Raw genomic sequence first — 22,726 nt, forward strand, 5'->3', positions numbered from 1 at the left:
CAAAGAGATCTTAAAGAAGGGAAAGGGACCTGTATGTGCAAGAATGTTTGTGGCAACCCTCTTTGTAGTGGCCAGAAACTGGAAACTGAGTAGATACCCATAGCTGGAGAATGGCTGAATAAATTGGGGTATATGAATGTTATGGAATATTATTGTTCTGTAAGAAGTGACCAGCAGGATGATTTCAGAAAGGCCTGGAGATTTACAAACAAAAGGTTTGGCAATTGTCAATGCTGAAAAATTACCCATGCATATATCTTGTAAATAAAAAGCTATAATAAAAATAAAGTAAATGGTATAATAAGACTATCAAAAAATAATAGACTTAGTACAAAGATTGTCAGAGCTGGAAAGTATCTCAAAATACAAGATGTTAAAGATAACATGAACCTTAGGAAAAATAATTTTAGAATCATAATTTTAGAAGGTGAAATATCAGAGCTAAAAAAGACCTCAGACTATAGGGTGTCAGAGTTAGGAAGGACCAGAGTGACTGATTAATCCAATCTTATTTTTCAGATGAAGAAACTGAGACCAGAGGAAGAAGTTAGCACCCTGAATTACATAGCTTATGGTATGTATGATATTTTAGATGGCAGTGTGACTCTGCCAGCCTGGTTCCCTAGCCTGCCTGGAGCCCTGGATTCCCTCACAGCCTAAACAATTCCCATGGCTGAGTCTCTCTGGGCCAAATATCAATACTGCCAACTTGCTCTCTTGCCATCTATCTCCTCTGCCTCCCTGCTGTTTCCTGGGCACCCCCATAGTCCCACTGGTGCCTTACAGATCTGACTCAAAAGCTACTAGCTTATACTGAAGATTGCTTTTCAGGGCTGGCATGAGCTTGAACCTGGTGTCCTGCCAGGAGCTTTGGGCCAGGGGGCAGGAGCAAGGGTGCCATGGAGTGGGCTCATTTCCTCATGGAGAAAACAGTGGTTCCATAGCCAATGGCCACCATTTTTGGTGGCTGCTATCCAGGGTTCTGAACATGAGGCAAGAGCTGGAGAGAATTTCATCAAAGTGGTTAAATTTTCTCTTTTCTTTGACTCTCAGTTTTCCTCTTCAATAAGAAAGGGTTTTGTGGCTTCAGAGCCTCCTTCTTACTTTCTGGAAGAATTTCCCCTGGAGATTCCATCTTCTTGGCTACAGTCCTTAAATCCTTTATCAGCTATGGCCAGGGTAGGAGTTGGTCCAGACTCTTGCTCCAGGTTCTGGTCCCTTCTCAGTACCCTCCTTTGCAAGATAGCTTGTAGCCAAAATTTTTCCTCCAGGACTGTCTTCCCATCTGTCTTTCTTTGACCCAAACAGATGGACAGAATTAGAAGCTGGACAGTCCTAAAGGAGAAGACAAATCTGTTTCTATGTTTATGGAGAGGTCACTGGGGACTCATTCCTTCATTAATCCATTCAACTTTTATTGAACATGCTGAGTTGGGGATCAGTAGTCCTAGATTCAAAACCAGTCTTTGCCATGTAGTACCTGTATGGCCCTCTTTGGGTGAGTCACTTCATTGCTCTAGGCTTCATCTGTAAAATGGGAGAGGGATGACCATTAGGCCTTCCCAGATCTAACTTGATGATCTTAGCATGCATTTTTCTGATCTTTCTCTGAATCTCATCTCTCTACACTAATAAGACTTCCCCTAGATAACTTTGCCACTTATAATAGATAATAAATAAATAAGCTAGAATTTATATAGAATTTCATATATATTATCTATCTCATTTGATCCTTACAACAACTAATTGAAGTATTACTATCTCCATTTTACAGATAGGGAAACTGAACATGAGAGAGGTTTGTCCAAGGCCACACAACTACTAAATGTCTGAATTCACCTTCCTGATTATAAGTTCATCATTCTATCCATTGTGCCACTTTGTTGCCTGGATGCACAACAGTTTGTCAAATGAATGAATGAAAGAAGGAATGAGTAGGGGCAATGCAAGGTGTGAAGTGAAATGAAGGGGATAGAGAGAGATAAAGGCTGATCTTCTGCTATGCTGCTACTTCAAAACAAAGTACCACATACCAGGAATGAACTCTGAAACCCTGTCAGTAGAGAAGGGACTCAGAAGATCAGGGTGTGAGTCCTACCATTTATAGGCTACAGCCTATATATATATATATATATATATATATATATATATAGCTAAACACATGATTTCATCACTCCTAGTCTTGAGTTTCCCCAAACGTAAGATAAGGGGGTTGGACTGTTGGTTTCCTAGGTGCCTCACAGCCAGGGCTAACCCTCTATGTCCTAAGGTCCCTCCCAGCTCTAACATCCCAGGTTCTAAGAGCCCTCCCAGTTCTGACATCTTGTGTTCTAAGGGCCCTCCCAGCTCTGACATCTTGTGCTCTCAGGGCCCTCCTAGCTCTGACATCCCAGGTTTTAAGGGCCTCCCAGCTCTGACATCTTGTGTTCTAAGGGCCCTCTCAGCTCTGACATTTTGTATTCTAAGGACCTCCTAGCTCTGATATCTTGTGTTCTAAAAGCCCTCCCAGCTCTGACATCCTGTGAACATAGTTTATTAAAAAGTATGATTTAAGTATAGAATTTTAACACCACAGCCTGTCCCTAAAGAAGAGAAAAGCTACATGTCTTTCTCTCTCTCTGTAGAGGTGAGAATCCTTGCTTATGAAATATTGTGCTGTCAGATGCGATTGACATAGTGCTTAGTTTCCCAGACCTGCATTCTTTCCCTGCTATCATACTTTGTTACAAGGGGCATCTTATTGGATAGAGGAAGGATGAACTGTTCTGCTGTGAAGTGAAAGTGACGGGAAAACAAAATCCATTGATTAAAATTTTGAAGACAACAAAGACAAAGAGACTAGCATTCGGCCTATACTAGGTAAGTACCTTCATGTATTTAAGGTCTTATCTGTGCATATAATAAACTTCATGTTATATAATTCAGATGCCATATTATAACTTCCATCCATCTATCCATCCACCCACTCATCCATCCATCCATCCATCTGTCCATTCATCCACCCACTTATCCACCCACCCATCTGTCTGTCCGTCCATCCATCCATCTATCTATTCACCTATTCACCCAATCACCCATCATCCACTCATCCATCCATCCACCTATCTACCCACCCATCTGTCTGTCCATCCATCCATCCATCCATCCACCTATCTACCCACCCATCTGTCCGTCCATCCATCCACCTATCCACCCACCCATCCATCTGTCCATCCATCCATCCATCTATCCATTCACCTATTCACCCAATCACCCATCCATTCACCCACCCATCCATCCATCCATTCAGCTTACAGTTATGAAGGGCCTGCCATGTGCCCAGGAGCTAAACCTGGATTCTTGAAAGTTGTGTCAGAGGAGGACCACACCTGGCAAATTTCTCCTTGCATAAATATGAGCTGGTTGGAGCATAATCACTAAAGTTGTTTTCCAGGTTTGAGAGTCCAGCACAACATCTTGCAAACAGCAAGTGCTTAATAAATATTCAGTGTCCCTGATCCCATGATTTCAAGATGTAAAGACTTTTGCATCTCAGTCTCATTGTAGACTGACTGGGTGCAGTTATTCAATCAGGTTAAGTGCAGCGGGGCTTATGATTGAGGCCAGGGGACAGACATCAGAGAATAGCTATTTTTTTTGTCACAGTAACTGTCTTCTAGACTATCTTCTAAGAGTTACGGGGACTGAAGCAGCTTGGTGGTGCAATGGATATTTGGTCTTAGATGTCTGATGCTAGTTAAGTCACTTGACATTTGTCAGCTTCAGTTTTTCCAACTGTGAAATAAAGATAATAATAACACTTACAACCCAGGACTGATGTGAGGATCAAATGAGAGAATAATAGCTTGTCATAATGATGGGGCTTTATACATATCTGAGTTCCTCCCCCCCAAGTTATAGAGGGGTTGAAATGTACATTAATGGAAAATTGGTTTAATCATGGATCCTTGAAATATTGAAGAAAGTATGTCGGTAGCTTTTAACTTGTTTCAAAATACAGTGTTACCTACATTAATATATTCATTTGTGCTTTACGGCAATTCTGTGAAGTAGATAGGATAATAGCAAACTGTGCCCATTTCATAGATGGTAAAACTGAGGTTTGATAATTTGCTTTACCACTGATAGGGTAGCCCCCAAAGCCCCCAAATACTCTTAAGTTGCATTAAAAGATGCTGGGTATCCAGTACTCTTAGGGAGCTGATGGTTTCATTATCCTCTGCCTTGCTCATATTATATCTGGAATATTGGATTTAGTTCAAGAATCCCCATTTTAGGATGGACATATTACGCTGAAGAGTACCCAGAGGGGCAGAAAACCAGAGTGGTGGCTGGTCCTGAGATCATACCATAGGTAAAGAATCAGAGGGCATTATACTGGGCTCCTTCTTCCATTGGTGAGTTCCTATTTGGAGGCCGGATTCCATTTTGGGAGAGGATTCCTCCCCCTGCTGTGTTTCTGACTCTCTGGATTTTGCCACTGTACATGGATGAGTGTTCCTCACTTCCCTTTTCTTTCTCTTTTCTATTTTGTCTTCTCCATTATATCATAAGCTCCCTTTTCATTTCCCTTTTCATGTGTTGTCTTCTCCGTTATATTGTAAACTTTTCATCTCCCTTTTCTGTGTTGTCTTCTCCATTATATTGTAAGCTTTCTCCCTTTCTCCCCTTTTGTCTTCTCCATTTTTGTAAGCTTTTCATCTACCTTTTCTGTGTTGTCTTCTCCATTATATTGTAAGCTTTTCATCTCCCTTTTCTGTGTTGTCTTCTCCATTATATTGTAAGCTTTTCATCTCCCTTTTCTGTGTTGTCTTCTCCATTATATTGTAAGCTTTTCATCTCCCTTTTCTGTGTTGTCTTCTCCATTATTTTTCATCTCCCTTTTCTGTTGTCTTCTCCATTATATTGTAAGCTTTTCATCTCCCTTTTCTGTGTTGTCTTCTCCATTATATTGTAAGCTTTTCATCTCCTTTTTCTGTGTTGTCTTCTCCATTATATTGTAAGCTTTTCATCTCCCTTTTCTGTGTTGTCTTCTCCATTATATTGTAAGCTTTTCATCTCCCTTTTCTGTGTTGTCTTCTCCATTATATTGTAAGCTTTTCATCTCCCTTTTCTGTGTTGTCTTCTCCATTATATTGTAAGCTTTTCATCTCCCTTTTCTGTGTTGTCTTCTCCATTATATTGTAAGCTTTTCATCTCCCTTTTCTGTGTTGTCTTCTCCATTATATTGTAAGCTTTTCATCTCCCTTTTCTGTGTTGTCTTCTCCATTATATTGTAAGCTTTTCATCTCCCTTTTCTGTGTTGTCTTCTCCATTATATTGAAGTTTTCATCTCCCTTTTCTGTTTCTCCATTTATTTAAGCTTTTCATCTCCCTTTTCTGTGTTGTCTTCTCCATTATATTGTAAGCTTTTCATCTCCCTTTTCTGTGTTGTCTTCTCCATTATATTGTAAGCTTTTCATCTCCCTTTTCTGTGTTGTCTTCTCCATTATATTGTAAGCTTTTCATCTCCCTTGTTGTTTTCATCTCCCTTTTCTGTTGTCTTCTCCATTATATTGTAAGCTTTTCATCTCCCTTTTCTGTGTTGTCTTCTCCATTATATTGTAAGCTTTTCATCTCCCTTTTCTGTGTTGTCTTCTCCATTATATTGTAAGCTTTTCATCTCCCTTTTCTGTGTTGTCTTCTCCATTATATTGTAAGCTTTTCATCTCCCTTTTCTGTGTTGTCTTCTCCATTATATTGTAAGCTTTTCATCTCCTTTTTCTGTGTTGTCTTCTCCATTATATTGTAAGCTTTTCATCTCCCTTTTCTGTGTTGTCTTCTCCATTATATTGTAAGCTTTTCATCTCCCTTTTCTGTGTTGTCTTCTCCATTATATTGTAAGCTTTTCATCTCCCTTTTCTGTGTTGTCTTCTCCATTATATTGTAAGCTTTTCATCTCCCTTTTCTGTGTTGTCTTCTCCATTATATTGTAAGCTTTTCATCTCCCTTTTCTGTGTTGTCTTCTCCATTATATTGTAAGCTTTTCATCTCCCTTTTCTGTGTTGTCTTCTCCATTATATTGTAAGCTTTTCATCTCCCTTTTCTGTGTTGTCTTCTCCATTATATTGTAAGCTTTTCATCTCCCTTTTCTGTGTTGTCTTCTCCATTATATTGTAAGCTTTTCATCTCCCTTTTCTGTGTTGTCTTCTCCATTATATTGTAAGCTTTTCATCTCCCTTTTCTGTGTTGTCTTCTCCATTATATTGTAAGCTTTTCATCTCCCTTTTCTGTGTTGTCTTCTCCATTATATTGTAAGCTTTTCATCTCCCTTTTCTGTGTTGTCTTCTCCATTATATTGTAAGCTTTTCATCTCCCTTTTCTGTGTTGTCTTCTCCATTATATTGTAAGCTTTTCATCTCCCTTTTCTGTGTTGTCTTCTCCATTATATTGTAAGCTTTTCATCTCCCTTTTCTGTGTTGTCTTCTCCATTATATTGTAAGCTTTTCATCTCCCTTTTCTGTGTTGTCTTCTCCATTATATTGTAAGCTTTTCATCTCCCTTTTCTGTGTTGTCTTCTCCATTATATTGTAAGCTTTTCATCTCCCTTTTCTGTGTTGTCTTCTCCATTATATTGTAAGCTTTTCATCTCCCTTTTCTGTGTTGTCTTCTCCATTATATTGTAAGCTTTTCATCTCCCTTTTCTGTGTTGTCTTCTCCATTATATTGTAAGCTTTTCATCTCCCTTTTCTGTGTTGTCTTCTCCATTATATTGTAAGCTTTTCATCTCCCTTTTCTGTGTTGTCTTCTCCATTATATTGTAAGCTTTTCATCTCCCTTTTCTGTGTTGTCTTCTCCATTATATTGTAAGCTTTTCATCTCCCTTTTCTGTGTTGTCTTCTCCATTATATTGTAAGCTTTTCATCTCCCTTTTCTGTGTTGTCTTCTCCATTATATTGTAAGCTTTTCATCTCCCTTTTCTGTGTTGTCTTCTCCATTATATTGTAAGCTTTTCATCTCCCTTTTCTGTGTTGTCTTCTCCATTATATTGTAAGCTTTTCATCTCCCTTTTCTGTGTTGTCTTCTCCATTATATTGTAAGCTTTTCATCTCCCTTTTCTGTGTTGTCTTCTCCATTATATTGTAAGCTTTTCATCTCCCTTTTCTGTGTTGTCTTCTCCATTATATTGTAAGCTTTTCATCTCCCTTTTCTGTGTTGTCTTCTCCATTATATTGTAAGCTTTTCATCTCCCTTTTCTGTGTTGTCTTCTCCATTATATTGTAAGCTTTTCATCTCCCTTTTCTGTGTTGTCTTCTCCATTATATTGTAAGCTTTTCATCTCCCTTTTCTGTGTTGTCTTCTCCATTATATTGTAAGCTTTTCATCTCCCTTTTCTGTGTTGTCTTCTCCATTATATTGTAAGCTTTTCATCTCCCTTTTCTGTGTTGTCTTCTCCATTATATTGTAAGCTTTTCATCTCCCTTTTCTGTGTTGTCTTCTCCATTATATTGTAAGCTTTTCATCTCCCTTTTCTGTGTTGTCTTCTCCATTATATTGTAAGCTTTTCATCTCCCTTTTCTGTGTTGTCTTCTCCATTATATTGTAAGCTTTTCATCTCCCTTTTCTGTGTTGTCTTCTCCATTATATTGTAAGCTTTTCATCTCCCTTTTCTGTGTTGTCTTCTCCATTATATTGTAAGCTTTTCATCTCCCTTTTCTGTGTTGTCTTCTCCATTATATTGTAAGCTTTTCATCTCCCTTTTCTGTATTTTCTTCTCCATTATACTGTAAGCTCCTCGAGGACAGGACTGTGTTTTTTATTTTTGTTTTTGTTTTGCTTGTCCCCAGTGCTTATCAGTAAGTGGTTAATAAATGCTAGTTGCCTTGCCTTGTTTATGTAGGAAAATAGAAGATTTGTGTGTGGGAGCCTAAGATGTTCTCTGCCAGCAAAGATTGGATTTATTCACTTTCAACTGGGAATCCCAGACTGAGGTTAAAAAGGAGCAGATTTAGGCTCGAGGCAGGGAGAGAAGTCTCAGAGCTACATAACAGTGAAATGTGCTCTCTGGAGAACTGATCTGGGGGGCAGGGACTTTGTCGTTACTGTTCATCATGTCCATCTTCCTGAGTTCAAATCTAGACTCACACACTCTACCTGGGTAGGTCACCTCGAGCACCTGTTTGTCTGGTTCCCTCAACTATAAAATGGACTGGAGAAGGAAAAGGCAAACAGCTCCAAGAAATCCCAAAATGGGTCTGGAAGAGTTGTTCATGACTGAAATGGCTGAACAACAATAACCACAATAGAAATGTTTCTTGGTGAACTTGAAAGTTGTTTAACTTTTTGGTACCTTAGCTTGGTCATGAGGGAGTTAGATTAGATCGTGGAATACGAGGATCATCAATTCTATGATCTAGTCTAGGCCATAGATTAAGAGCTGATCATGGAATCCAATACTTTCACATTTTACAGAGGAGGAAACTGAGGCCCAGGGACATTATACTTTTACAGGGTAAGTGGCAAAATCAGGATCAGAATGCAGGGACCACCAGAGTCATTTTTAGCTCCCCATCTCTGATCTTCCAGGCAGTCTTCCTTGGTTATATGCTTCAGCCTACTCACAGCCACTGTGTATCTCTTCATTGGCCCCTTGGGTGGTCTGCAACATTCAGAAACTGATATTTGGTGCTTTGTGACTATAAATTACTTTGGAAGCAAAAAAGTAGAAAGGAAACAGCTGGATGGGAATAGTCTAGGGGGATGAGGGATGCAGCCAGGACTGCTCGGGCTATTAAGTGACTGGGAATTCTCCCAATCTCTTTGCTGGACCGAGCCAGATCTGTTGTCTACCAGCTTCCCTTCCAAGTCCCTAGTGAAGACAGATGAGTTAATGACTCTAATGTGCTTTGAGCTCTCGGCTTCCATGAAGGCAAAGCTTTATTACTTTATATGTTTCTGGGCTTTGAACCTGCAGAATCCTCCCAGGAAAAACAACTTAGGAGTCATCACAGATACTTAGGGCTTATTGGAAGCTGCCCAAAGGAAATGACCATCTTGGGCTCAGCTGTAAGGTAAATAGAGCCTCGAGGGGGTTGTTTTTAAAAAAAAAACATGCTGAGGAAATGATATAGGAAATATTGCACCATTATATCAACCCACTACAGAATTCCATCAGGAACTGAGAGGCCAATTTGGGTCATTCTGCCTGGAGGGATGGAAGAATTTCAGAGAAAGGGGGAGGACATCTGAGTAAGGACTTGGGACACCCAAGAATCCCTGGATTTGGTGCCAGAGGACTGAGTTTGCATCTTAGCTACATGGCAGTGTAACTCAGAGCCAAGCACTGGCTCTCAATTTCCCTTTCTCTAAAAGGATAATTCTATGATTAATATCCTTTCTTTCTATCAAAGAATCTAAATTTGTAAATCTAAGGTGGAAGGGGAGAAAGAGAGGAAGAGGTCTGATGGGGTTTTAGGAAAAAAAGCGACCCAAATTAGAATTCTATAGCCCACATGGGAGCAAGGATCAGCTGACTGAATTTTCACCCCAATTTTTTCCTGCAGTCCCTTGCAGGGTGGTTGAGGGGGGCAACACAGTTACCGATTCAGCATATGTTGGCACTATTAATTATTCAGGAGCTCTAAACTGTGCTCTGGGTTGCAGAGAAGAGAAACGGGAGCTGAGAGACTTGATCCCTGCTTGGGGGCTTGGGATCGCTGTGACTGAATAAGGCCAACAAGCTGACCCCACTTGTCAGCTACTATGTTATAGTGGAGATTTCTTTCCTAAGTGGAATGGACTCTACGGCCCCTGAATCCCTTCTGACTCCAGTTCTGTGATTCTGAGAAATACGCCAGGAGATACAAAGGGAGGCAATATAGAGGAGGAGGGAGAAGTCACAGCCAGCAAGCCTGGGCTAGACTCATGGCATTGGAGCTGACCCATTTTGGGAATGTGCCTCAGTTTCTTTTTTTGGCAAATGACAATAGCGAGGTACCACATGCTTCACAGGATGTTTGGGAGGGAGAATCTGAGTCGTGGAAACGTGAGTTGTTGTTTGAATCAGTACAATTAACATTTGTCAGGTATGGAAGCTATGTAGCCCCCTGTGTTGCTGTTGGGCTGGAGATGAAGTTTCTGATATCACCAGACAGAGGGGAAAAGAGAGTGCCAGATGAGGTCTAAGTGGGGGGAAGGTTATGACAAAATGAAGTGGGATTGAGAGAGAGCTTCTTGGAGGAGGAGGTGTCTCAGTGACAGGAAGCATGGATGCTGTCTGGATGATCAGGAAGGCTGAGATTTGGATCCATCCATAGCTAATTATGTGATCCTGACCAGTCATTTCGCTTGTATAGACCATGGTTTCCTCATCTGTAAGATGGATTCAGTGATCTCAGGTTCCCTTTCAACCCTTTGAGTTGAACTTTAAAGGGCAGGTAAACAGCTAGGTGACCCAGTGGATAGAAGACCTGAGTTCAAATATGGTCTCAGACACTAGTTGGGTGATCCTGGGAAGGCACTAACCCTGCGTGCCTCAGTTTCCCCATCTGTAAAATGAGCTGGAGAAGAAAATGGCAATCCATTCCACTATCTTTGCCAAGAAAAATCCAAATTTTTCAAGAGTTGGTCATGATTAAACTTTATACTCAGTCATGCTATTCTCACTTATGGCTTCTCTCTAGGTCTCCTTTCCCTTTCTCTCCTTCTCCCCCCTGTTCTTCTCTTTTCTTTCTTTCCTTGAAGAGAACACAGGGTCAGGTTTGGGGGCCATTGGGACACAGAAAACAGAACTTTCCTGTTGATGACATTCTTGTTCACTCAGAGTCCCAGGACCTTAGGTCTAAGTTGAAGACCCCAACCTTAATTCATAGAAACTCTTCTCTGATCCACCGGCTTCATCGTGTCAACTCCTCCCACTTCAGCTTCCTTTCCTTCTCCAAACCAATTTCACATACCTTGAGGTCATTTGTTACTAGCAGGCCCTTACAATCAGGGATGAAAGTGTATCCTCATGAGCTCCCTAAGTAGACTCAGAGAATGATCGGATGATTGTGCAGTTCCATCACTCTGGCCATCTTTGTGAGTTACCTACTAGCTCTCCAATCCCTGTCCAAGGTCCTGCCCTCCTTAATGGGGAGAATTCACCATACATAACCTGGTCTTAGAAGTCTAGTTTTGCTCGTCTCCCTGTTGCCCTCTTAAATCCTTTCCACCTCCACTTCCAGGACACCATCCCTTTGTGTGTGTTCTATTAGAATGTAAACTCTGTTCTACTAACCTTCTGGGAAAGGGAAAAGATAGGACTCATACCAGTCCTGGGTTCAAATCCCAACTCAGATACTAGCTATGTGATTTTGAGCAAATCACTGCCCTCTCTCTACCTCAGTTTCCTCATATGTTAAGTGGAAGTGGAGGTGATAATAATAGCATCTACTTCCCAAGATTGTTGTGAGAATAAAATGAAATGATATTTGTAAATCACTCTGCAATCTTGAAGCACCATATAAATTCTAATTATTTTCATTATTATTATTATCCAATCCAACAACAGCTCCAAAGAGTAGCTAGAATCACTCCCTCTTACCCTAAGAGAGAATTGTGCTAGCCTGTTAGCTGGTTTAAAGAAACAAAAACTGCTTGAATGGACACTTTGCATCAGTCCCGTAGAGATGACTTTGTTTATCCCAAAGATTTATGGGAAATGGGTGGATGACAAATCGGGGAAGACATAAAGGAGAGTGGTAATGGAAGGAGTATTGGGAGGGGGAGTCATGGGTAAAGTGAGGAGAAAAAAAACCTTTCCAACTCTTCTTGAGCTGTATCTTCACAATCCTTAAAAAAATTCACTAAAATTAAAGTCACACTCTATTCCTAGAACATAGAACACACCCATATCCAAATCCAAGAACAAAAATGCACTGCAAAGCCAAATATAAATGATTTTTTAATTAACTGCGCCATTGCTTTCTTCCATTAGTGTGGGTAATCAAAAATTGAGTGTGCAGTATTTACAATAATAATCCCTTGCATTTTTGTGGGGCTTTTACTTTCAAAATATTTCTCCATTCATTAGCTCATTTTCTCATAGAAATCCCTTGATTTTAGCTAGATCAGAGAACTTTCTTCCCATTTTGGCGGGGAAGGGTAAACTGAGATCCAGGAGTATCCTCTTGTTTTTTATAGGGTCATATAACTGGTTAGGGAGAAGTAAGGAGAGGAGAACCCAGCTGGGTGTACAACCAGGTAAGATTCTGTGGTCTGTACTTTCTTTCTGCATAGGGACAGGACAAAGAAGGAAGGGGCTAACACAGTCCAGAGAAGAATATTATCTGTCAGGTCAAAGGGTCGGCCCCAGACACCCTAAAGTGTTTACAGATGAAACTTTTGGGGATTGATTTTCTGGTTGTTCTTATCCAATAGAATAATAAAATTTAGAATATAGAGATGATCTGATCAAACCCTTTTATTTTACAGATTAGAAAAATGGCTGTGTCTTGTTCAAAAACCTCCAGTTTATAGAGTAGCAGAGCTGGATCTTCAACTTAGATCCCTCTTATTAGTCCTAAATAATAGCAGCACAGTCATAGCATGCTAAAACATTGTCCCCAGTGGGCAGTCCATATATTATTTCATTTGACCATGGAACCTCAAGTAGTGTTTAAGTGCCATTATAACCCATTCTAGATCAATCAACAGTTATTAAGTCCCAAATGTGTGCCAGAAATTGTAAATACTGGAGATAAAAAAGAGTTATAAGACAGTCCCTGAAAACAGAACTCAGAGAGGTTTTTGACTCCTCTTGGGTCACACAGCTGGCACTAATAATATCTACCATTAATTGCATACTTTTAGGTTGCAAAACACTTCACTCATTTGATATTTCATTTGATCCTGGAAACATCTCTGGGAATAAAGTGATATTTCCCCATTTTACAGATGAAAAAACTGATGTTGTGACTCTTCTAAGGTCAAGGCTAGTTAAGCTCCAAGTAGTCCCAAAGCTGAAATTCAAACCCTCTCCCTCTCATTCCGAATCCAGTGGTCTTTCTACCAGGCAGTGCTGTCTTGGGAAAGAGTATGAGGGGGAAGGGCTGAGTTAAGAGGTTTCCTAGAGTGAGGCTTTAACAAGCCTGTTGCATGGTTCAGGACCCCCAGAGAGATTAAGCCAAGAGCTTTAGGATAATTCCTGCCTGCTGTTTGATTTCTCAAGGGGGCTGCAGCAGAGCGAGGCAAAGCCCCAGGCAGGATCCCAGGACCTGGGATGGGAATGGGGGGAGGAGGAGGACATAGGACTGAGCTGTCACAGCTTGGGATCGGGAAGCTGAGGAAGACCCAGCTCCTAAGGCCTTCTTTTTCGTTCTCATTCTGGCCAGTGTCTTACTGGGTAAGGGCTGGGGAGTTTGAATTGGAAGAGACTTTTGAGAAAGTCTGAGAGGAGATGGGATTTGCCCAAAGTCACACAGTTGGTGAGTGATAGAGCCAAGACTGGAACTTTCAGGGAGCAATCCTTCTTTTTACCCTTAAAGTTTTGCAAAGCACATTTTCACAGCACCCCACTTGTGTAAATCAAGTGAGGGCACCCTTTACCCATCCATCCATCTCTCTGATCTGTGCAACTGATGCTTATTAAGTGCTTACTTTGTGCAGAGTCCTGATAAATGCTAGGAGGACAAACACCTCAAGGTGTTCACAATTTAGTAGAGGGGGAAGCTGGGATTTGAGTGTACCCCTCCCGACTCTGGACTCTTTCCTCGGTCATCTTTGATCGGTTGATCGGGGATGGAGCCAGGATGGTGAATGTGATCTCAGTGTTGGGCATTGGGTGGGTGCCCTTCTATTTCCACCATTGAGATGCTCCTGAAAAGTTAGGTTAAAAAGAAGGGATGGTTCCCTGAGGAGGGAGGGGAGGAAAGGATACACTGAGAAGTGAAAATTATTTATAAAGGATCTCAATAATTTCTTAAAGCTTTTTATAGAATCCTGTCAACTGGTTGTCAGGAAGCCAGGGACTCAAACTCAAGAGATCTCCATTTCTCAGAATTGCTATTCTGTGACCCAGGCTCAGGGGAAAAATGATACAAAATAGAAGAGAGATGTGAGGTTCAGGAGCATGTTCACTTAGGCAGCCCTGTATTCTCCAGCTGCACTTACATTGTTTTGCTGTTGGAGGTGGGGGAGGGAGAGGAAATCCCTTGCCTTTCTTTGCTGGAAGTCAGAGAGAAACGTACACATGGGGTGGGAAGGGAGGGAGAAAGAGAGAGAGAGAGAGAAGGAGGAGGAGGAGGAGAAGAAGGAGGAGGAGGAAGAGGAGGAGGAGGAGGAGGAGGAAAAGAGAGAGAGAGAGAAAGAGAGAGAGAGAAGAAAAGAAGGAAGGAGAAGGAGGAAGAGGAGGAAAGGAAGGAGGGAGGGAGGAAAAGATGGAAAGAGGGAAGGAGGAAGAAGGGAGGAAGGAGGGAGGAGGGAAGAAGAAGAAGATAGGGAGAGAGGGAGAGAGGGAGGGAGGGAGAGAGGGAGAAAGAAAGGGAGGAAAGGAGGAAGGAAAAGAAGGAAGGAAGAGGGAGGGAGAGAAAGAGGGAGAGGGAAACAGAGACAGAGACATAGAGAGAGACAGAGAGGCAGAGAAATACAGAGAGACACAAACTGGAGCTGTCTCAGGAGAGGACAGCTCCCCAACGGAAGAGGTACAGGCTTTTTAGGCCTCTCACAGCTATGAATGGGGAGGTGACCCCGCCAGAGCCCATCCCCTGTTGCTTAGTCACCAGGTCTCTTCCATACACTCTGCCTTCATGGGGACCAGTTAGAGCTGCCGCATCCTCTGAGCCGAGAAGACTCTGGGACAGGCCCGGGCCCTGGGGGAAGGCCCACCCGGCCTGGGCGCTCGGAGCCTGTCCAGCACCAAGGTAAGCTCCCGGGAGAGCAGGGGCTGCTGGGGAGGAATCCGCCTTTGCCGGGGGAAATGATCCGGAAGGCCCGTCATTCATTTTTAGCGGCTCTGCTTTTTTAGGGCCGGTAGGTGGAGCCATGGTGCAAAGAGCACTGGTCCTGGGGTCAGGGACTCTCATCTTCGGGAGTTCAAATCCGACCTCAGACACTTAGCTGCTGATCCTGGGCAAGTCGCGTCCTCCTGTGTGCCTCAGTTTCCTCACTTGTAAAATGGGCTAGAGAAGGAAATGGCAAACCGCTCTAGTAGTATCTGCCATGAAAACTCCAAATGGGGTCAGGAAGGGCTGGATAGGAGTGAAAGGACTCAACACCTGCTTTTTAAGCATCTCATCTGTGATCTGTGTCCTCAGCTCCTTTGCCCTTCTCTCCCCGATGGTCTGTTGGAAAGGCCCCGGACAGTTTTACCTCCATTCTTTCTGCCAACGATGGATCCTTTGGCTGCTGTTCCGCCTCTGGTTCCTAGGTTTCCCCACAAGAGCAAACCCTCTTTATCTACAATGCTGCTCTCATTTCACTCTTTTAAATAAGGTGCCCCTTTCTAGAACCATGGGCTAACCCTAAGTCCCTTCTCACTAAGTCTCAGTGACTTCTGTGTTCAAATTTGCCTCCTTGAATTTCATAAAGTATGAGGGTCAAGATTTGAACCCAGCACTTTTGACTCAAATTCTTATGTTTTTTCATTATTCCAACATAACTCTAAATCAGGGGTTATGACCTGAGTTCTGTGTAATTATAATTTTTTTTGATACCACATTTCAATAAAATTGGTTTCCTCTATAATCCTATGTATTTTATGTATTTAAGATAGTAAACTGAGACAGTCTCCAACAACTTCACCAGATGCCAAAAGGGGCCCCTGTAATATAAAAACGTTTAAGAACTTAAGCTCCTTGAGGGCAGGGACTATGCTGATTTTTTTCTCATATTTATGTTCTTAGTGTTTAGCACAGTGCCTGGAGCATTATAAGTACTTCTTAAATATTTCTCTATCTATCTTTCTAATTGTCTATTTGTCTGTCTATCTGTTGTCTATTATGTGTCTATTCATTTGCCAGGCTGTCCATCCATCCATCAATCCATCATTGTATGTATGGATCATCTGTAAAACAAGCTGGAGAAGGAAATAGCAAACCACTCTATTATTTTTGCCAAGCAAACTTCAAATGGGGTCATGAAGAGTCAGACATGACAGAAATAACTGAAGGACAACAAAAATCTTGCTATGTGCCAAAGTGTAAGGAAAGTAGCATCTTGTGATAAAGCTGCTTCCTGTCTGCAGTGACCAGTCAGTCGCCAAGGAAAGGGTTGAACCGCTAAGTACAGGATTCTGGCTGTAGACAGAGAAAGAGACCCCAGAGGTCATCTGGCCCTTCCCTGGTGGTGATGGTGTAAATTAGAGTACAAGGTGGGGAGTGTGGAGCCAGTGTCACAGAGGGTTATAAATGAAGCAAGGGAGCTTGGGTGATGGAAGGATTGCTAGGACAGATTCTTTTATACTAAAAATGATTTCTCTTAAATTCCTGTGTAAGAGGTCTAATCGCAGAGCATAGAGTCATTGTGTTTATCACAGAGTGCATTTATGTAGTGCCTTAAATATTTTATAAATGGTATCCCCTTTGAGCCACACCACAGTCCTGGAAGATAGGGCATAGAACAGAGAACTTCAGAGCTGAGAGGAATATTAGAACACAGAATGTTAGAATTGGGACAGCCTTTAGAACATAGAATATCAGAGCTGGGAGGGCCCTTAGAACCCAGGAGGTCAGAGCTGGGAGGGCCCTTAGAACCTGGGAGGTCAGAGCTGGGAGGGCCCTTAGAACCCAGGAGGTCAGAGGTGGGAGGGTCCTTAGAACCTGGGATGTCAGAACTGGGAGGGTCCTTAGAACCCAGAATGTCAGAGCTGGGAGGGCCCTTAGAACCCAGGAGGTCAGAGCTGGGAGGGCCCTTAGAACCCAGGAGGTCAGAGCTGGGAGGGCCCTTAGAACAAAGAGTGCTAGAGCTGAAAAGTGACTTGGAATGTTTCTATGTCAGACCTGAGAGGTATCTTAATTCACAGAATGTCAGAATTGCAAAATGCCTCAAAGATTATAATAATTCCTGACTATACAAAGTGCTTTAATGCTTAAAGAGTAATTTTTGTAGATTATTTCATGTTATTCAATAATTCTCTAAGGTGAAGTCTATTATAATTGCTATTCTCTCCCTCTGCCCACTTTGCAGATGAGAAAACTGAGGCTCACATACTTTGATCCTAGTAAATGCAGAATTGGACTCACGCCTTTTTGACTCCAGGTCTGGTTCTCTATCCACTCTGCTCTAGCTCAGATCTCTCCATTACCCCTTTTTACATGTGAGGAAAAGACACTTTACTCAAGTTAAATGGTGACTTGTTGTTAGAGATCTAATCCAAACTTTTTGGTGCTCTCATGCTCTCAATCTCTCCCTTTCTCTTTCTGTCTCTCCCTCCTGTCTCTCTCTCTCTCTCTCTGTTTCTCTGTCTCTTTCTCTTCTCTCTCTTTCTCTAGATCTTTCTTCTTCTTCCTCCTTGTCCTTCTCCTTGTCCTCCTCTTCTTCCTTTTCCTCCTCCTCTTCCTCCTTCTTCTGTCTCTCTCTCTCTCTGTCTCTATCTTTCTTCCCTCTCTGTCTGTTTCTCTCTCTCTCTCTTCTCTTTCTCTCTTTCCTCCTGGCTCTATTTCTCCATCTCTGTTTCTCTCTCTGTCTCTGTCTATCTCTCCTCTTTCTTTGTCTCTGGCTCTTCTCCCTCTATCTGTGTTGGTCTCTATCTCTGTCTTTGTTTCTTTATCTCTATTCTCTCTCTCAGTCTCTCTATCTCTGTCTCTCTCTGTCTCTGTTTCTTCATTTCTTTTCTCTCTATCTCTCTATGTCTTTCTCAGTCTCTGAATCTCCCTCTCTCTGTCTCTCTCTCTGTCTTTCCTCTTTGTCTTGGTCTCTGTCTCTCTCTGTCTCTGTTTCTTTATCTCTTTTCTCTGACTCTCTACTCCTCTCTCTGTCTCTCTCCCCTTTCTCTCTGGAAGTTAGGACCATGGAGAAGCATGGATAGCAGGAAGCACAGTGCTCTCATGTTACAGAGACCTGGGTGGAAGTCCGACCTCTAACACGTTTGCACTGTGTGACTTTGGGCAGGCCCATCAGAGAACTGCTCATCTGTATTGGTAGAGGGTGTCTCCTCACTGAAAGTTCTCTACACCAACGAAATGTCAAGTCTGGTCCATTTAAAAAAAACAAATGAGATTTTTAAAAATCAGGCTACATGAGCACACGGAAAATTAGGCCGTCACAATCTTTGTCTCATTCCTAAGTCATTTCAATGAACTGAATCCGTGGATTGGGGGACTATTATGACACAGGGTCACGCGGTGTGGGCTGGCAAGTGAGGCAGGACTGGCGGGGGCTGCCCGCCGAGAGGGCAATCTGGGGAAACCCACTCTGCTCTCCCAATTAGTGGCAGAAGATTTCTCTGAGGCTGGGGAGCTGGTTAACTCTGGGGTCAGGGTCAGGGTCAGGGTCAGGTCTTTGGGGATGGTGACTCCTGGAGGGGATTGACTGGATGCCAATCAACTGCCTGAAGCATCAGGAAGACTCAATTGTGGCTTAGTCTAGATTGCACTACCTGGGTCCCTGTTTTCTCTGAGTAAAAAAATATGTTAAAGTTGGGGAGACACAATGGAGAAGCAACTTCTTAGTATCGAGGACCCTGGATTTTGAGGGAGAGGGCCTGCCTTCCAGTCCCATCTAGTGTTTATTCTTTCTACGACCCTTAACAGTTTCTATTTCTTTTCTAGGCCAAAGTTTCCCTATTAAAAATCATCAGGTTGGACTAGCCTGAAGACCCCATTTCATATAAGACCCCACGGTCTATTAGATACAGCTGTGATGGAGGAGAATGGAAAAGTGACAAGTGTCCCCCCATCTTCCCATCCATTTCCCTTCTTCCCCAATCTATCTGCTAATGTCTCTTCTTCCTGGCTGGATATTAAACCTGGATATGTCCCCCATCTCTGGGGAAGGGTCTCTTTCCCTTGCAACTATGGAATCATGGAAGCGATCTCACCTAGTCTAGTCTACACCCAAGGAATCCTCACTCTCCTGTACCCAACAAGGGGCTGGCTTCTGCCTCGGCTTGAAGGCCTCCTGATAGGGAGGGTTCCATCTTCTGGGAAATCTGCCCACTGGGGACCACTCCAGCCATTAGGAACATTGACCTCAATGTACCTCTTTGCAACGTCTTCCTGTTGCTCCCATTTCTCCTTTCTAGAGTTAGGAGGGTTAAATCTAATCTTTCCACAAGCAGACCTCTCCTTCCTGGAGACAGCTATCATATCCCTCCCTGAGTCTTCTCTTCTCCAAACAAAACGTGCCCGTTCCTCTGACCCATCTGTGGTTCTGACTCACGGCTATCCTGATGGCCACCTTCAGGATTCCCTCCCGCTAGTCAAAGCTCAGGCCCACAGGCAGGGCAGTCAGGGCTGCCCACAGATCTGCGGGAAGTGAGAGCCAGGGCAGGATCAAACTCTTGAACAAGCACTATGGTCTTTCCAGCAAGATGGTGGCTGGGCGGAGCCGCCTGGAGCTGGGGATGAACCGCAGCAATAACTCCTGGGGTGATGTGCTCAGGGGGGTTTCAGTCAGACTGACCCATGGCAGTGGTGCCCTTGGTCTCCAGGAGCCTCGGCCGCTCCAGGGGCCACTAGGGAGAAGGCCTGGCCGTGGCTGCCTCTGCAGTGGGGATGCTCAAGGCCTTGCCCGGGGTCCTGGAGGCCTTGGCCCAGCTTGGCAGAACTGGGGAGTTTCTGTACCTGTACCTGATAGGAGGGGCTTCCCTTCTAAAGAACAAATGTGCTTGCTGGTGAACAAAGGGCTAAGCTCACCATTGTCCGCCTCATGCCCCGAGGACCACTGAGTTTTGCCATCTCTTTGCTTGCTCCATCCTAAGGGTCTTTGGATATTTCTAACTCCCCCTGTAAGTGAGCCTTCCTATCTGTTCTATCTCTCTCAGTCACCATGTCAGCAATTTGAAGGCAGGCAGGCATTTGGCTTACTTTCCTATCTATATCCCTAGCCCCTATAGTTTAAATATATAGTTTAAGTATAATTTTATATATATATATATATATATATATAAAATCTCCCTATATATGTATATAAATATAATTATATATGTATATATATATATATATATATATATATATATATATATATATATAAATACTCTCTCCAAATAGTTTCAAAATAGTTTAAGAAAATTAGTGTTTTTTTTAAAAATGTATCATTCATTCATTCGTTTTCTTCCATGGCACTTCAAGAATCATTTCCCTTACAACACCCCAGAGGCTCTGGCTGGATTAATAGCCCCATTTTACGGATGAAATTGAGGGAGGGAACACCTCACACAGCTGCTAAGCTGCTCTGTATGGAGGGCTGTGCTCTATTATACAAAGGGATTGTCAGTTTGAAAGAGTTTGAGGGGGAAAAGGTAAAAATGAATGGGATTAATAGAGAGGCTGGCTGCTTTCCATCTCTTCTGGCCCTGCTGAGAAAGCTGAAGGTCCCGATTTCAGGAGAGACCGAGCTGGGGGAGAGGCTGACACAGCAGTCTTAGAGAGAAAAGGAAAACGGAAGGGGGAGGGCCAAAGAGAAGCCGATAAAGTTCTTCCCAAATAAGTAGGCAGCTCCTAATTGGGATCCATCTTTCTTTGGTCCCGCTGCTGGCTCAGCTCAGCAGAAAGCAGAGAAGGGAAGCTTCCAGGGGCTGGGCGGCCCATCCCATCCTCAGCCCCCTTCACTGGTCCTCCAGCTATGGACTCTTTGTCGCCCTGGAGATGCCTGTTGATGGCTGCCATCATCAGAAACGGCCTCATCAGGGCCACCATTCCTCCTGCTTAAGTATTCCCGCCAGGGAAGCAGCAAGAAGCGGGAAAAGCCAATGTTCCGGGGCTGACATGTGCAGCTCTCCAGGGAGCTCATTTAAGCCTGGGATGGGCTTGGAGCTAGCTTCGCTCTGAAATGTTAACTGTTCCAGCCTCCTGTCTCCCCCAAGAATGGCCGTCCCATCGGAGGGATGATGAAGGAGCCCTATTTAAGCAACAAATGGCGCCAATTAGCCAGTTTTTCCTCTTGGTCTTCATTTATATTTCATAAGGTGAAGGAGGCAAAGACAGAGAGGAACAAGATGGGAGTACAATAGAAAAGCTGTTCATTGCCTGCCTGGGGTTCCTGATACCCCACCTCCCTTGTTCATGACCTTGTTCTACCTCCAGCCCATTTGTACTTGTAGAATCACAGAATGTCAGAACATAGAAAGGGCCTTAAAATACTGAGTATCAGAGCTGGGAGGGTCCTTAGAACCCAGGAGGTCAGAGCTGGGAGGGCCCTTAGAACCCAGGAGGTCAGAGCCGGGAGGGCCCTTAGAACCCAGGAGGTCAGAGCTGGGAGGGCCCTTAGAACCCAGGAGGTCAGAGCTGGGAGGGCCCTTAGAACATTGTCATCAGACCTGGGAGGAAGGGACCTTAATATAGAACACCATTGTTTTTCGGGTCATTTGAAAACAGAAAAACAGAATTGGAAGAGATCTTAGAGTTTTTCTAGTCTAGCTCCCTCATCGAATGAGTTCCTTGAGTGGGTCAATGACTTGTCCAAAATTTCATATCTAGTTAATTGTGAAATAATTTTTTTCACGTTGGTCAGAGATAGTATGGCCCAGTGAATGACTTAGAACCTTGACTTCAATTTGACTTATAATCAGGAAAAACTGGGTTCAAACCCTGCTTGAGATTCTCACTTTCTGTGTAAGGAATATTTTGTGACTTACTTTACTCATTTGTAAAAGGAAGCTGGTTGGGAATAGAGGGCCTCTAAGATCCTTGCAGCTCTGTATCTACACTGTTTCATTAGGTGCAGTCTGGAGGAAGCCTCACTTCTAAATGAGAAAAATTGGGCTTTTCTCAAACTCTGACTCATTGTTCTGCCCTTGCAAAACACTTGGGAAAAATGTCTAAAGCAAAGCATGGGGATGGTTTATGTCTAGCTTGTCCCCAAAAGGTATCAATAGGGTCCCTTCCAGAAACATATTCCCCATCCAGAGGAGTGGATATCAGGTATGGGACAGCTATTTATTTCCTGTGCCACAAATGAAATACTTGAATATTAGAGACTTATGAGCATATATTATCAAATACTAAATGACATTAAATAATAACCCATCACAACCATAGAGCATCTGTTTATTTATTTTATTTTATAAAGTGCATTTATTAAGCAATTGTTATTTGCCCAATACTTACTAAACTCTATTTGTCATACACTACGTCACATACTGGAGATGCTAATGAAAGCAAGTAAGCCAGAGTCTGCTTTCAAAACATTCACAGAGTGATGGGAGGGGGGCCCAGTATGTATAAGAGAGCTAGAGTTGGAAAGGAAAGGCAAGGACATAAGGGTATGGTGTGAGGTAAGATGGCTGGATAATGGTTCAGTGCCCAGGTTCCAGGTGAGAACACGTGGAAGCTCCCCTAGCAGGGCTCAGGTTCCCAGGGAAAATAGTGTGAAACTGAGTAGAACAGATGGATAAACACACTTATGTAAATAGATACAAGTATTGTTGAGCTACGTTCCCCTTCCTTGCCATTAGGACTGGAAATTGAATTTAAGGAAAAACCTTGGAGCTCTGCCCACCTTTACATACCATTGTCATAGACTCCAGGTGCTTTATCTCCATCCTTGCTAGGATAATTTCCCCTCTGTTTGAGTATTGCCCCTCACCACCTCGCTGTCTCCTGCCCTCGAC

This window comes from Sarcophilus harrisii, chromosome 3, assembly GCF_902635505.1.
Source record: "Sarcophilus harrisii chromosome 3, mSarHar1.11, whole genome shotgun sequence".
Classification (NCBI taxonomy): domain Eukaryota; kingdom Metazoa; phylum Chordata; class Mammalia; order Dasyuromorphia; family Dasyuridae; genus Sarcophilus; species Sarcophilus harrisii.